This window comes from Aotus nancymaae, unplaced genomic scaffold (genome assembly GCF_030222135.1).
Source record: "Aotus nancymaae isolate 86718 unplaced genomic scaffold, 86718_ANA_hifiasm-v0.15.2.pri h1tg000014l, whole genome shotgun sequence".
Lineage (NCBI taxonomy): Eukaryota > Metazoa > Chordata > Mammalia > Primates > Aotidae > Aotus > Aotus nancymaae.
In genome coordinates, this window is record NW_026988425.1 from 76,353,527 (window position 1) to 76,371,712 (window position 18,186).

Here is an 18,186-nt window from a genome sequence, read left to right on the forward strand (position 1 = left end):
CCTGCCTTATAAGAGCTCCTGAAGGAAGCACTAAACACAGAAAAAAACATCCATACCAGCCACTGCAAAAATGAACCAAATGGTAAAGACCAGCGATGCAATGAGGAAACTGCATCGACCAATGGGCAAAACAAACAACCAGTAACAAAACGGCAGGATCAAATTCACACATAACAATACTAACATTAAATGTAAATGGCCTAAATGCCCCAATCAAAAGACACAGAATGGCAAACTGGGTAAAAAGTCATGACCCATTGATGTACTGTATTCAGGAGACCCATCTCACATGCAAAGACACACATAGACTCAAAATAAAGAGATGAAAGATAATCTACCAAGTAAATGGAGAGGAAAAAAAAGCAGGGGTTGCAACCCTAGTCTCTGATAAAATGGACTTTAAATCAACAACGATCAAAAGAGACAAAGAAGGGCATTACATAATGGTAAAGGGGTCAATACAACAAGAAGAGCTAACTATCCTAAATATATATGCACCGAATACAAGAGCACCCAGATACATAAAGCAAGTTCTTAATGACCTACAAAGAGACTTAGACTCCTGCACAATAGTAGTGGGAGATTTTAACACTCCACTATCAATATTAGACAGATCAATGAGACAGAAAATTAACAAGGATATCCAGGACTTGAATGCAGAACTGGAATAAGCAGACCTAATAGACATCTACAGAACTCTCCACCTCAAATCCGCAGAATACACATTCTTCTCAGCACTACATCACACTTACTCTAAAACTGACCACATAATTGGAAGTAAATCACTCCTCAGCAAATGCAAAAGAACGGAAATCATAACAGTCTCTCAGACCACAGTGCAATCAACTTAGAGCTCAGGATTAAGAAACTAACTCAAAACCATACAATTTCATGGAAACTGAACAACTGGCTCCTGAATGTCAACTGGTTAAACAATGAAATAAAGGCAGAAATAAAGATGTTCTTCGAAAACAAGGAGAATGAGGACACAACGTACCAGAATCTCTGGGACACATTCAAAGCAGTGTCTAGAGGGAAATTTATAGCAATAAATGCCCAAACGAGAAGCAAGGAAAGATCTAAAATTGACATCCTATCATCAAAATTGAAAGTTAGAGGAGCAGGATCAAAAAAAACTCAAAAGCTAGCAGAAGACAGGAAATTAAGATCAGAGCAGAACTGAAGGAGACAGAGACACAAAAAACATTTTCAAAAAATCAATAAATCCAGGAGCTGGGTTTTTGAAAAGATCAATAAAATAGCCAGACCACTAGCCAGATTAATAAAAAAGAAAAGAGAGAAGAATCAAATTGATAAAATAAAAAATGATAAAGGGATATACCCACCAATCCCACAGAAATACAAACTACCATCAGAGATTACTACAAACAACTCTATGCACATAAAGTAAGCCTCGAAGAAATGGATAAATTCCTGGACACTTGCACCCTCCCAAGACTAAACCAGGAAGAAGCTGAAATCCTGAAAAGACCAATAACAAGGGCTGAAGTTGAGGCAGCAATTAATAGCCTAGCAACCAAAAAAAGTCCAGGTCCAGATGGGTTCCCAGCCGAATTCTACCAGAGGTACAAAGGGGAGCTGGTACCATTCCTTCTGAAACTATTCCAAAGAATTTTTTAAAAAAGAGATTCCTTCCCAAATCATTTTATGAGACCAACATCATCCTGATACCAAAACCTGGCAGAGACTCAACAAAAATAGAAAACTTCAGGCCAATCTCCATGATGAACATAGATGCAAAAATCTTCAATAAAATGCTGGAAAACCAATTGGAACAGTACATCAAAAGGCTCATCCATCACGATCAAGTAGGCTTCATCCTGGGGATGCAAGGCTTGCAAGTCTGTAATGTAATTCATCACATAAATATAATCAAAGACAAAAACCATGAGATAATCTCAACAGTTGCAAAGAAGGCCTTCCACAAAATTCAACAGCTCTTTATGCTAAAAACTCTCAATAAACTAGGTATTGATGGAACGTATCACAAAATAATAAAAGCTATTTACGACAAACCCATTGCCAATATCATACTGAATGGACAAAAACTAGAAGCGTTCCCTTTAAGATCTGGCAGTAGACAAGGATGCCCTCTCTCACCACTCTTATTAAATATAATATTGGAAATTTTAGCCCGAGCAATCAGGCAAGAAAAGGAAATAAAGTGTATTCAATTAGGAAAGGAGAAAGTCAAATTGTCTCTATTTGCAGATGACATAATTGTATATTTACAAGACCCCTTTGTGTCAGCCCAAAATCTCCGTAAGTTGATAAGCAACTTCAGCAAAGTTTCAGGATACAAAATCAATGGGCAGAAATCACAGGCATTCCTATACACCAAAAACAGACAGAGAGCCAAATCAAGAGCAAACTCCCCTTCACAATTGCTACAAGGAGAATAAAATACCTCAGAATACAACTAACAAAGGAGGTAAAGGACCTCTTCAAGTATAACTACAAATCACTACTCAAGGGAGTAAGAGAAGACACAAACAGATGGAAAAACATTCCATGCTCATGGTTAGAAAGAATCAATATCATGAAAATGGCCATACTGTCCAAAGTAATTTATCAATTCAATACTATCCCCATCAAACTACCAATGACCTTCTTCAAGAACTGGAAAAAAATCACTTTAAATTTCATATGGAACCAAAAGAGCCCACATAACCAAGACAATTCTAAGCAAAAAGAACAAAGCTGGAGGCATCATGCTGCCAGACTTCAAACTATACTTCAAGGCAACAGTAATCAAAATAGCATGGTGCTGGTACCAAAACAGAGACATAGATTAATGGAACAGAACAGAGGCCTCAGAAGCAACACCACACATCTACAACCATCTAATCTTTGACAAACCTGACAAAAACAAACAATGGGGAAAGGATCCCCTGTTTAATAAATGGTGTTGGAAAATTGACTAGCAATGTGAAGAAAGCAGAAACTGGACCCCTTCCTGACAAGCTACACTAAAATTAACTCCAGATAGATTAAGGACTTAAACATTAGACCTAACACCATAAAAACCCTAGCAGAAAACCTAGACTAAACCATTCAGGACACAAACAAAGGCAAGAACACTATGACTAAAACACCAAAAGCAATGGCAACAAAAGCCAAAATAGACAAATGAGATCTAATTAAACTTCAGAGCTTCTGTACAGGAAAAGAAACAATAATTATAGTGAACCAGCAACCAACAGAATGGGAAAAAATTTTTGCAATCTAACCATCTGACAAGGGACTAATATTCAGAATCTACAAAGAATTAAAACAGATTTACAAGAGAAAAACCAACAAACCCATTCAAAAGTGGACGAAGGATATGAACAGACGCTTCTCAAAAGAAGACATTCATGCAATCAACAAACATATGAAAAAATGCTCATCATCACTGGTCATTAGAGAAACGCAAATCAAAACTACATTGAGATACCATCTCACGCCAATTAGAACGGCGATCATTAAAAAATCTGGAGACAGATGCTGGAGAGGATGTGGAGAAACAGGAACACTTTTACACTTTTGGTGGGAGTGTAAATTAATTCAACTATTGCGGAAGACAGTGTGGGCTTCCTCAAGGACCTAGAAACAGAAATTCCATTTGACCCAGCAATCCCATTACTGGGTATATACCGGAAGGACTATAAATCGCTCTATCATAAAGACACATGCACACGAATGTTCATCATGGCACTGTTTACAATAGCAAAGACCTGGAACCAACAAATGCCCATCGATGATAGACTGGACAAAGAACATGTGGCACATATACACCATGGAATACTATGCAACCATAAAAAACAATGAGTTTGTGTCCTTTGTAGGGACATGAATGAACCTGGAAACCATCATTCTCAGCAAACTGACACAAGAACAGAAAATCAAACACTGCATGTTCTCACTCATAGGTGGGTGTTGAACAATGAGAACACCTGGACACAAAGAGGGAAGCATCACACCCTGGGGTCCATTGTGGGGGCCAGGGGAGGGACAGTGGGAGGGAGGGTGGGGGAGGGATAAAGTGGGGAAAATGTCAGATATAAGTGATGGGGGTATGTAGGCAGCAAACCACCTTGCCATGAAGGTACCTATGCAACAATCTTGCATGATCTGTACATGTACCCCAGAATCTAAAGTACAATAATAATAAAAAAGAAACAGCAAAAAGTGCTGGGATTCTCTTCTCTCTCTCTCTCTTTTTTTTTTTAATTTTTTTTTTGTGAGACAGGGTCTCACTCTGTCACTCAGGCTGGAGTGCAGTAGCACAATCTCGGCTCACTGGAACCTCTGCCTCCCAGGTTCAAGTGATTCTTGTACTTCAGCTTCCTGTGTAGCTGGGATCACAGGTGTCTGCCACCATGCCTAGCTAAGGGATTCTCTTCTCCATTTCATGTTCCTAAGTGGCTCTCCTCCCGTGGTAGGTCAGGGTCAATCTGCACCCAGCCTATCTCCCAATTTCACACCTGTGTGCCAAATGTAGACCCCAAGGAATAGGGGGCTGGGAGTTTTAAGTACCTCTTTCAATTTCCCATAAAGCCTCTCCAAATAATCATTTTTTCATAAATTATGGTGTGCTTGCTCTACAAACACAGCTTAAAGGATTATCTCCTATCTCTGTCTCTACCTTCTCCAAGATAATTCCAGCAAGATGTGCTTCTTAAGTCCTTTTTACATGGAAGTTCTGGACTCTTTACTGAAGAGCTCAGCTGAGGTCAGGAGATGCCTGACTATGTTGGCAGCTTCCATTACAAATACTTTGTTAGACCAGAATAGCTCCCCTATGAAAGTACCTTTCCAAAGAAGGAAAGCTGGGCTTTTAAAACAGTGGACAATCTCATAAAGGGTGCTGTTGTTGGTGGTGGGATTTTCCAGAGTTGTTCATTGATAGTTAAGTAGAGCTATTGTGGAAAAATCCAGGATTCTAGGCAGTTTTTGGAATATACAAAATAATCAGATTCAAAGCAGGGACACAAAGTGTCCTGTTTCCACATTTATCTATTTCGGGAATGTGCTGAGTTCCTATATAAAAAGGATACTGAATTGATCACCTGAATTTATCTGTGGATCCAAACGGTTCATCTGATTCCCAGCAATCCACTAAGCACAGGAGAGCCAGAATACAAAATAGCATCTTTCCCACCGGAATAAAATAGAGATTAAAACTTTTGATGCGAAAGTCGATTTAAGCATATTTGCTTGAAAGTTAATGAACTATTAGACTTTTCAATATCTATTTACTGGGAATAGAGGCACAATACAAAACAATTACAGATGAGCAGGCTGCTAAAATCATTATCTATTGACCCAAAATCATCATTATATCAGCATCATAACTTAAGCAATTAGATGTACCAGAGAACAGAAAGCAAATGAGATACAGTGAAAATGGGATTGCTGAATTTGGCAAAATAAAACAAGAAATGTCCATCAACTTTGAATTTCAGATAAACTACTTTTTTTTTTTTAAAAAAAAAGGTACATCCCATGCAATATTTGGCAAACATTTATACTAAAAAAAATTCACCATTTATATGAAATTCAAATTTAACTAAGTGTCCTATATTTTTATCTGGTAGTCTTAAATGAAAGCAAATGTCATATACAGTTTTACGGGGAACCTAGTCATTCTAATCAAAATGATAATAGCTAACATTTTCATAGCAATTATCCTTTAAGCACTTTATAAATGTTAATTTATTTAATCCTAAACACAATCCTATAAGACAGATACTATAATTCCTATTTAGAAAATAAGAACATTGAGACAGTGACAGACGAATTTGCCCATTGTCATGCAACTAGCGGCAGAGAAGGGGTTTGAACCCAGATGGTCCTGCTATAGAGTTTAACACTGTAACAATTTCAGATACTGTCTGTTATAAAATGTATCTGTGAATTCAAAATCCTACAAACTGCACATAGATTGATCATATTATTCAACACACCTTAAACATGCATCATGTACCTACTTTACCCAAGGCCTCTGTAACATACAACAACAGTAAGCTAAATATTCCATCTTCACTGATCATATTTTCTCTCTTCAAATGGCACTTCAGAAATTAGTAATACCTCATGGTCATTGTTAGAATATCTGTTATTGTGCTACATGTATCAAAGGGCAAAATAACAAAAGTATTCATAACTTAATTATATATACATAAAGGGGACATATATATATATAAATTACAGATATCAAAACAGATCTTCTTTCTCATAGATTTTAGATTTGATTCTACATATGGATATTTAATGTACTTCATTTATTCATTTAATAAAAGATCAATATAAATTTGGATTTTTAACATTTGCATACTGGTACCATAGAATTTCTTTAGTTTAGAGTGTCCTGATACTTTAATCTTAAATTGCAATTAGAATCATATTCAAGTAATCTTCAAAAGTCAGCATATCTAAGCAAGTCTCATTAGGATGGGACTTTAGGCCAGGTACAGTGGCTCATGCCTGCAATCCCAACTCTTTGGGAGGTCCAGGCAGACAGACTGCCTGAGTTCAGGACTTCGAGACTGGCCTGGGCAACATGGCAAAACCCCATCTCTACAAAAATACAAAAATTAGCCAGCCATGGTGGTGTGTGCCTGTGGCCCCAGCTATTTGGGAGTCTGAGGTGGGAGCATCACTTGAGTTCTGGAAGTTGAAATTGCAGTGTGCCAGGATTGTGCCACTGCACTCCAGCCTGTGCAACAGAGCATAAAATGCTGTCTCAAAAAAAAAAAAAAAAAGAATAGTATGGTTCCCTTTAAATGAACATGTTTCAAATAACAAATAACCAATTACTTCTTTCTTGAACATCACCTTGCACAAGAACTCAAAGATATTTGTCCAAAAACACACATTTCTATGCCCAACACAGACCTAATAACATCAGAATCTCTGGGGATAAAATGTAAGAATCTGCATTTTCAGCCAGTCCATGCCACCAGCTGATGCTGATGCAGGAGGTCTCCAAACCACGCTTTGAGAAAATGACTTTGACCCCAACATGTAAGCAGATACAAGCAGCTGTGTGTGTGTGTGTGTGTATGCTTTTTCCTACTGAGATCTTTAAAGCTGCTTTATTTTTAGAATTTTTCCTATTCCCATTACAGAGCTTTGAGACAGCTTGTAGAAAACATACATACATATGTATACACACACTTCTATATATACACTTATATATACATATAAGTTTAAATACTTATATACTTATATTTGTGTATATGTGTGTGTGTGTATATATATATATATAACTTAGTGTCTCAATCTAAAGTACTTTGGATCCATTACCTTGTATTACAGATTTTCCCACATCATAAGGCATATGCCTAACAGAACAGATGGGTTCTGTGGTACTTAACAAAGGACCATCAAATCCTACAGCTTTGGGGATTAAAACTCTACAGTGCTTTTTCATGAAAGAAACAAAGACTGAACCTTTAATAGGTTTTAGGATGTTAAGAGTGTGGTGAAAAGTGACTCAGAGATTAACTCAGATAATAGTTTGTTCCATTACCATTGTTGTTATTTTATTCATTTACCTTAAACTCTCTTAACCACATTTGGTTTTGCTAATTATGCTGTATATACAATAGTAATAGTAATCCTATACACCCAATGCCATATGATAACACAACCCTGAATGCAATCGCTATCAAACTTTGTTCCATATTTTGTTTTAAAACTATAGGACAAAGTATAATAAAAATAGAAACTAATAATGGCTACAGATAAATATCACTGCTTTTTTTTATGATAGATAACCTTGTACAAAAACCTTTTAATCAATTTTCAAAAGCATTAAAAAACAGTACAAATGGACACTTTTTTTTTTTTTTTTTTTTTGAGACAGAGTCCCTGTCACCCACACTGGAGTGCAGTGGTGCAATCTTGGCTCACTGAAACCTCCGTTTTCAGAGTTCAAGCAACTCTCCTGCCTCAGCCCCTTGCATAGTTGGGATTACAGGTGCCCGCCACCATGGCCAGCTAATTTTTGTATTTTTAGTAGAGATGGGGTTTTATTACATTGACCAAGCTGGCCTTGAACTCCTGACCTCAGGTGATCCACCCACCTTGGCCTACCAAAGTACTGGGATTACAGACTTGAGCCACTACTTCCAGTCTGACACTATTTTTTTTTTAATTAAACCTATTCTACTGAGTAAAAGTAAACAGGAACACCCCTGCCTCCTTTACATTTTTTTATTTAAAGGAAACCAAGCATGAAAGAAGAAAATATATTGGATACAGAAATCTTATTATCCAAAGGGCCTATATTCTGACTTTTTGAATGAGGAAAACCTGCAAGGCAAAAAATAATGATGCTTTCATAGCAGAGTTCCTGTTACTCAACAAGTGGGAAATACTACAAAATGTCTACTGCTTGTGTTTGGTGTCCCATTTTAAAATGGTGAATATTCTAGTATGATTCTACATTAAAGTTTAACATATGTCAGAGCCTTTCATTGGAACCAGGAGAGAGAAATTTACATCATGAACAATAGGGAAGGCAAAACCAAAGCATGGGAATATTTGTAGGAGGACGAACTACAGTTTATATAAAGATAAGTTGTAGCAATGATACTCTATCATTTTAAGCAAGAAGAAACAGTTTTAAAGAAAGTTCAATGCAGTTTAAGATATAGGACAGAAATTTGTTCCCATTTGAGTGACAAATAAATATTTGTGTACTGTTGTAAACTTCTCTTAGGAACTCCTTCTCAGCAGGTAAAAGTGTTCATTTGTTACTTTCCTTGCTTAGAGTGGCCCATGCATATGACTCATTTTATTCATGACAGGGGCTGACTACTCCTCAGGTATAACTGGGTTCTCTTTAGCTTATGTACACCATTCTGAAGATGAAATGATAGCAATGCTTTGGATTCATTTAGGTAATTTCAAATGCTTGGCTTACACGATATAAACAAAGAATTGAAATTGCTTGTTATATGAAGTAGGAACAGAGGCATGCAGTGTACTGGGAAACCAAGTTTGCAGATATACATATTTTGCATATATTGTACTATACTGAAAAAAATATTGATGCAAAAAAAAAAAAAAGGCTGCTAAGGTTAAACCACATTCTACGTGATGTCAGCCACAGACAGCCACGAGAAAATGGAACTCAACGGAAAAGGGAGAAATTAGATTTTTGGGTCAAGTTCTGCCATTTGCAGGATTAAGTCATGTAATGTCTGAAAATTGTGTTTTCCATGTTTTTAGATAGGGAAATTTATACAAATAATAATATGTAGGGTAGTTATTTTTATTTTACTTATTTTTTATTTTACTTTAAGTTCTGGGATACAGGTGCAGATTGTGCATGTTTGTTACATAGGTATACATGTGCCATGGTGGTTTGCTGCACTTATCAACATCTGGGTTTTAAGCCCTGCATGCATTAGATATTTGTCCTAATGCTATCCCTCCCCTTGTTCCCCACCCCCAACAGGCCGTGCTATGTGACATTCTCCTCCCTGTGTCTACTCATTGTTTAACTCCCACTTATGAGTGAGAACATGCGGTGTTTGGTTTTCTGTTCCTGTGTTAGCTTGCTGAGAGTGATGGCTTCCAGCTTCATCCATGTTAAAAAGCACTCCATGAAAAATAAGTTGGAAAATCATCGACTAAAAATAGAGTTAAACAAATTTCTTGGCAACAGGACTCTTAAGAGTCTTTATGTTAATATGCATGTGAAAAATGAAGAACATTAAAGAGGAAAAAGAATTTACAAAATGTATTTCAGCATAGGACCTTTTGTGTTTTTTGGAATCACTGCTTACCTTATGGAAGCAGTGAGTTTCAGGATATATTTTGGAAAATGATGATACGATTTATCATTTGGAGAGAAAGAGAATGTAACTTGTTTTAAAGGACTGCATTTTTAGGATGAAAGAGTGCTATATACATTTTCCTAATTTGATCAGTTTAAAATCAAAGAAGAAAAAGAAGGCCATTTTGAAAACTGGGTCTGCAGTCAGATGAATCCAAATCTGTTAGTGGAACTATCTGCAAAAGGGTCATCAGGATAATGGAAATTTTGTGTTGGGAGAGTAGTTTTGAATTCACAACAAGGACTAGCACTGAGGGTGGTGGACAGCCTAAGGTGGAGGTCAGCTATGGCAGCAAGCTAGACCCACATGTACTGAGAAGCCAGAAGTCAAAGTGGCATCAGATGGTACCATGAGAGCCAGGGCAGTTCCTGAAACTTCAACAGAAATGAAAGTGGAGTGCCAGGAAACAACCAATTACCCTTCAGAGGGCAGGCTAGAGTTGGAATGCAAAACCACAGAGTAGATGTATTAGTTTGTTTTCATGCTGCTGATAAAGACATACCTGAGATTGGGTAATTTATAAAGAAAAAAAGGGTTAATGGACTCACAGCTCCATGTGGCTAAGGAGGCCTCACAATCACAGCGGAAGGCGAAAGGCATGGCCACAGAGAAAATGAGAGAATGAGGGCCAAGAGAAAGAGGAAATCCCCTGATAAAACCATCAGATCTAATGAGACTTATTCATTACCATGAGAACAGTATGGGGGAAACTGCCCCCATAATTCAATGATCTCCCACTGGGTCCCTCCCACAACCAAAGGGAATAATGGGAGCTAGAATTTAAGATGAGATTTGGATAAGGACACAGTCAAACCATACCAGTAGATAAACCAATCAGCAAGCACCCAGAAAAGCTCAGGTGGAGAAGAAGTCAGGGGAGGAGAGGAGTCAGACACATACGAGAAACTGCTGGAAGTAGAAGGCAGGTCAAATGGCAGGAGCAGCATTCAGATTTTGACTGGCCCTGGGCAAGAACCTAAGCAATTAGTTAAGAAGTCAAAACTTTGGTTGATTTTAAAACTAAGGTCACAATCTGTTCTAGTCCAAAAAAATGTGTATCTATTTTTTTAAAATATAAACTAATTCCAGAAAGTTATTACCCAGAAGCTGTAAGCAAATAAATATGTCCTTAGCCACATCTTAAAGAATCTCAGAGAAGAATCTGACCAAAGATCAATTCAGAAAAGACTTTGGCTAGGTCCAGAAGACACACTATTCTAAAGAATTATAACAGCAGCATAAAACGAACAAAGACATTAGACATTTGAAAGTCACTTCACTGATGTTGTCCCTATACAAATGCTAATTTTATTAATTAAAAATAAATGAATGCAAAACTTTCCACAAATAAATTTATTTTATGTTTACATCAGCTAGGAAATCAATACTTCATAAATGAGGGATATTTACAATCATAAATGTAAACAAAAAGTTACTACCTCTTATTATAGCATCACTGGCTTTGAGGAAATACTATGAAAGTCTCTGGGATAAACCAAAGCAATGGAGCCAGGTGAGCTTAACTATGAGCAAGCTTGATGGACAGAGTAGGGTTCTCTAAGACATAAAGTGTGAATAACAAACATATTGTTGGGTTGTGGGGAGAAAATATTAGAATTTCCATTCCTATTTTTTATTTGTTTTATTTTAACCCAAAAATAGAGGAATTGCTTTTTCCAAATGTTTCATATGTGTGTATGTGTGTATTCAATGCTCAGTAACACTGGAAGAGATGTACAATTGTCATACTGTGGCACCACAAATTTAGATAGCAAGCTGGATCCCCAGAATCTACAGAGTCTGCCTAGACTCACCGGGAGCTCTTATTCAAGACAAGGTAAGTGACCAGATCTGTGTTGATCAAGACTGGGCATTGGAGAGGTTTCCTAATCCAACAGATATCCCCTAAAAAATGAGTCACTTCAATCATGAGTCTAGAAAATACTGTGGTAAAAATCACCTCATAGTCTTCCTGAAAAGTGCTGAATCCCCTTTAGACCCATCACTGGCTATGCAATCTTTAACAAGCTTCTCTGACTCTTCATTATAAAATAGACATAACTTATCTCACTGGGAGGGCTACTTTAAAGATAAAATGAGTTTACTGATTACAATTGATTCCAATTTTATTTAAACGCCTTTACAAATGCTCATAATATTTGAAACAGTATTCCCAAGTTCTAAATTTTACTCATTGGCATATTTTCAGCTCATATTTTTAGAAGAGAATGTTTACCATTCTTACAGCTATGTTTTGTTACTACAAAGGTGACTAATATGTCACAAATGAAATTTCATTTGCACACACAGGAATCAGAAGTCATCTAGTTTGCATTATCATAAAACAGGAGCTGGCCTGCTGTGCATATTGAATTCTTTTAAGTTCTATCATTGCTTTTCAATGGTTTCTATACCACTTATAAGCAGAAGCATCCAACATCCTAAATTTCTGTTTTTTGCTTTTGGAATTTTGAGTTCATGACAATTGAGGCATCAGTAACGCAGGCAGATACAATACTGAATATGCCTTTCAGTTCCTTGCACCTGGCATTGTGTTTTGTTTTAACAGGTGCCTCAAATATACTTCTTTTAATTAAAAAAGTATAAAATCATCTAAAATAACCTCCAAACCGTAAAGCTTCCATGCATTTTTTATGTACCACTGGAGCTTGTCTTTCCGAAATTGTACCCTGTATCTGAAGCCGATCTATTTCTTTCTCATTGCCAGCAGAAACTACTCCTTTGGGCCTTTTTTATGATTTTCTGTATCTAAGTGCTGTGTGTTAGTATTTAATAATCACTTACTATATCTTACTCCCTTGTCTTAAGGAAGTGTTTGTTTTCTAAGCTGTTTTTAGAGAGATGTAAGACATTAAATCAAATAAATTACTTAAAATTAGAATGGATGGGGAAACACAGAGGCAATATTTTGGGTATTAAGTAGATATGTTATTCATTATACAAAAGTTAACATTTTATAGGTTTATTTGAAGCTTAGATGGCTATATTTGGTTCAATAATTGCTATATGACTTTTTGTTAGCTTCATACTTGTGCTACATTATGAAGAAATCACCTGATGTTCTTGATAATTTTCTGATTTCTTTGGATTCATCTAGTCATCATTTAGATACCAGAATATTATGGGTGTGAGGGCTTTTAAAAGGAGAAAATAGGCTGGGGTTTGATCTTTTTTTGTAATATCTCCATTTTCCATGAAAAAGAAAGAACACTGATGTTAGACTATTGATATAATTTGTCAGTCCTGACATCTATATTTTGTCCCTCAAATTATGCACTTGCCATACTACTTTCATATTGGCTGCACTTTTCTTTGAGCTCTAAGTATTTTCTGTACAATGTTTTTTCAATTTTGTTTTGTTTATTTAAAGTTCTTTTTTCTAACTGGATAGTGGGGGTTCCCTTTGACATCATACAATTATAAAAATCAAAAAGATTTCTTATTCACTGTATGTGATTTAAATTTTTTTTAAAAATACAGAAAGATGACTTATAGTCCTAGCAAAGTGTGAGTATCCTTCAATTCACTTAACACATTCCAAAATATATCAATACTATAGAAGAATGGAAGCTGTCTCACAATTGGACATAACTTTCATTACTTGATCTCTTTTAGATCTTCTTTTTAGGTGAACCCTTTATAAATATAAAATATTGGAACCATGAACTGAACATCAGAATAATCGTTCATATTGGCAAATGTTCCCTAGTGGCCTGGTGGTCATTTAATTTTGAAAACCTCTTCTTTAGTTTTACTGTAAATAAATTGTCCAGAGGGCAGAAGAAGTTAATGGCTTTAAGGAAGTTATAAATTTTATGTTTAGAATAATCCCTTTTAAAAATCTGACATGAATTAAATTAAATAAGGCTTATTTAATTAGAAAGCTTAAATTCAATTGCTTTCTTACGCATATCCACAAAATTAGTATTGAAATGGAAATCTGTAGGGTTAGATGCAATTTTGACAAAGGTCAACACTAAAATGTTCAGTCTAACAACTCTATTAATTCTACTAATTTAGTTCAAATACTATGCAGATTACCTTAAATTAGCAAATGTCTTATGATATAGACCAAAAGGTAATTTCTTAGGTGGAATTGTGACATTTTCCTTCCCGTTAGTCATTTATATTATGTTACCCTTTGTGAAATCTGAAAATTGTTTTAGTAGATTTAATTATGGATAGTGAACTATCCATTTTGTATAGTAACTACCAATATGGCAAAGAATACATGTACAATGTATTCATTATAACAGAATTTGTAGCATTTTACTTTAAAATAAGTTTTTAGTTAATCCAGGTTAATTCTCAGAGTGCAGTTTGCTTAGTTCCTCGAACAAAACCAAAATGAATCAGTAGATATCTTTACAGTTGACAGCATGATCATTAGCAATGCTCCTGCTCCTCACAGAATGTCTTTAAGCATCTTAACAATGTTTAATTTCAGTTTGTCGAATCTGAGCATATATAAAAACAGAAGTTAATCTTTCTGTTGAAAGCCAGTGATAATAGATTTAAAAACACATAACTGCTTTAATAAAAATGTAGTTTCAGAGGAGAAGACTGGCAAATGATAAAGTACTCACTTTAAGTTATTCCTACTAGGTAAAGAAGCTGAAATGTCTCATGCAACCTAGATAAAGACATTTCAAAGTTTCTATGGGCCAATGCCAATATATGTAATTTATCAACACTATCTACAGTTTGCAATGATCTAACAATGTATTATTTTACATTTCATTCTTTTATTGGAAATTTCCTTTTGGAGGAAGTGAAGAATACATATGCAAACCTTCATTTTTGATTAAAATTGGTGGTATCAAATTCTGTTCTCCTGATGTTACACAATCCACCAGAAAGGAACAGAAGGGATCTATCCAATACTGGGTACCTACTGCATGCTTCCACTGTTCTGTTACTTGTTTTATTTAATCCACCTTAAAATCCCACACAATTTCTGACTCCTTTGTTTAGAAACTAACTACAGTTTACCTAGTCTTACCCTAAAAATATCTCTGAGTTAAATGTCACTTTATTGTTATAACAAAGATTAATATCTAGCCTAACCGTGAGTTAGAAATGTCCAACTATTGGTAAGATTTTTTTGAAAGTTAAAAACTAAAATGTAACCTTTGGGAGGTTTTTGGAAAACATATTGGTAGAGTTTTTTGATCAAAGTATTAGTTGAATTTTAAAGTTTTACAAAACATCATATACAGAGGCCTGAGAAATGTCTCCGGTTTAGGGCTGCCTGAGGCCCTCACACATTTTTGCCATGTTCAGATAGGAATAGCTAATGATTTTATGATTAGCAGTAAGTCAAGGAAGCTGACCAATTAGGTAGGATCACCTCTTTAAAACAATCACACAGGAACATTTGCTTGAGAAGTTCCAGACATTTTGATCTTATAGAAGTGACTAGACAAAACATTAGAGTAATAAAAAGAATACAATGTTAAAATGATATTTGAATACATATGTATTCCCAAAAGGACACATAAGAATTCTTTCAGCTATGTCACAATTAGGCATAAGGGTATTGTGGGGGGCTGAATTTACAATTGTATTGCCAGGTATCTGATTAGATTTTAGAAAAACCTATTAAACTGAAGTAAAACTGTATTAGAGGGTCACATTTTTAGTTGGTACGTAAAAGACATTTCTTAAAAAGTTAGCAAGAGATTGATAACGAAGGAAGGGCTTTTAAATGGCAGACATAGCTTTTCTTCTGAGGAGCTACTGCTCAGAATTGATGCATTTTAGTCAAAAATATACCTAATTCAAGGACATCTCATTTTATAAATAAATTCAGGACAAAAATTGATCTCTACATTGCCTCTATATAAACAACCTAAGAAGAATATCACCCCATAGGTTATCTATGAAAATGTCAATCTTATTTTCAACAAAAATACTAACAAGCTTAACAATATACAATTGAACAGATTATAGTCTCTTGAGGGGAAAACACTAAAAAATAGTCACAATTCTGGGCCTTTTTCTGGCATGATGTCAGAGAATAAATAAAGAAAAGAAAAAATGTCAATCTGCTTTGGAGAGTCTGAATATGTTTTGACACAACAAAAATTAGATACATTAGAAGAATGAGAGCTTGAATTAACAGAAAATCTGTTATCAAAGGAATGAATCAATTTTAGCATGCAAGTGATTTTAAGAAGATAGCTGAAAAATCATCTTGAACAAAGTGATAGATGGGGGCTCATACTGAAGGTTACACCATGATTCATGTAAAAATATCTGTTTGATTTTTATCTTTCCAAGGAAATTTGCCATTTGCAATTCCTTTGTAGATGTTTCTAGACTCTACCACCCTCCTGAATTACTTATGGGGTGTAAAATAGTTTGCCTTATTCCACACAGCATTATGACCCACAAATAACATTAGCTATATGCAGCCAATCTGATATATGACTGGAATATTTAAATATGTAGAATACACAGCATTGAAAAATATTAAATTCATTATTGTCAAGCCTAACAGATGAAAAGGAGATTTTCCATGATTTCTTCAAAGTTAGAACCTGAAAACTTCATGATGGCAATGTAATATAAAAATTTAGTTCCTTAATTTAAAAAAAGGCCAGCTCTTCAACAAGAAATTTTAGATTTATCTTGCAAATATTAAAAAATTGAGAATATGTACCAGATAGCCTCTTAAATTGGGGATCAAACTTATATGCTCTATCGGCTCAAACGGATAACTTGAATTCTTTTTGGAATGAATCACTCATTTATTCACTCAACAAATCTTTACGGAATGCCCACCATGTGTCAGGTTAGTTAGATGCTGAACAACGAGTTGAAAAAGTCAGGACAGGCATGGTCTCAGCCTCTTGAAAAAAACAGCCTAACTTAAAAACACAACTTCCAACACAGTGGGAAAATGCTATGTGACAAAATTACAGAGGATGTAGTAGTATACCGGAGAGAGATTTTAAGTCAGACGTGGGCAGAATGGATTTGGCAGCAAAACCTTCCCAGAGAAAGGTACAGCTGAACTGAAACTGAAGGATTTAAATACAACAGAAAGCAGATAATGCTGGGGGTAGAGTCTCTTTCCATTCATTTCTTATAGCAAGAGGACATTTATAAAGGAATGAGAAGATGGTACTTGGTTTAAGTAGAAGCAAATTTAGAAGAGTGGGGTAAGAAACGAACTGGGGCCAAATCATGCAAAAACTCCTAGGTTACGTTAAGGAACTTGCACTTTATTCTGAAACAGAGGAAATCATGAAGAGTTTTAAACAACTGAGTAAGAGAATCATATTTGCCTTTGAGAATAAAACACACAGGAGTTACAACTTAAGAAATGAATTTTTAAAGAGTGAAACCAGAAATTAAAAAGCTGGTTAAGAGGCTTCTGTGAAAGCCATATGAAGGAGGGTGGTAGCACAGATGATGGAAGTAGCAGTGGGGATGGTAAGAAGGGACATGATCTTAAGATATTTGAGTCATTTTGTCACAGCTGAAATTACCAGTACTTGCTAAATCAGTTAATGTGAGTGCATGGAGTTGGTGAAACAGATGTTAGCAGGAAGATAATGGGGAAGAAAAGGGTGACCCGGAAAGGACATTGGGAAACATCTGCTACGAGGATGGAGGAGAATAGAATATAGTGTAAGCTAAGCCAGATAAAAGGAATATTTTAAGCAAGAGGTAATGCCTTAAGAACTTAAACAGTGTGTTGCTCACTGATGCATCATCACCACTTATCATGTTATGTGATGCTTTCTAGGTTTATCAGGTTCATCACAAATAAACATCACAAATAAATTTGGCACTGCTATTTATAAGGTTGGGTGCTGGGACGATATATCAGAAAACATACTCCTTACCTTCAAAGAGTTCATAGAACAGTAATAGAAGAAAGATTTACATGATTACCCAAAATGTGTGCTAGCTAATGAGAACTGAATAAAGCTCTACATCAATAAAGAATGTTAAGGGAAAGTAAGAAAAAAGTGAGTATTTCTACTTGTGAGTATAAGAAAAAGAAAGGCCAACTGAAGAAAAAACTGAAAAGAGAGGCCTGATGTGGTAGCTCATGACTGTAATCCCAACACTTTGGAAGGCTGAGGCAGGGGGATTGGTGGAGGCTGGGAGTACGACATCAGCCTGAGCAACAAAGTGAGACACCTGTCTCCACAAAAGAAAAACAAATTAGCTGGATATGGTGATGTGCAGCTTAGTCCTAGCTATTCGGTAGGCTGAGGCAGGAGGACCACTGGAGCCCAGGAGTTTAAGGCAGCAGTGAGCTATGATTGCACCACTGCTCTCCAGCCTGGGCAAC

General features: G+C 35.8%; 1 protein-coding gene across 1 annotated transcript in view; it reads right to left on the minus strand.

Annotated features, from left to right (window-relative positions):
- The window catches only part of EDIL3 (EGF like repeats and discoidin domains 3), a 449,134-nt gene that overhangs the window by 102,608 nt on the left and 328,340 nt on the right, over positions 1-18,186 (minus strand). The gene's annotated exons all lie outside the window — the stretch shown is intronic.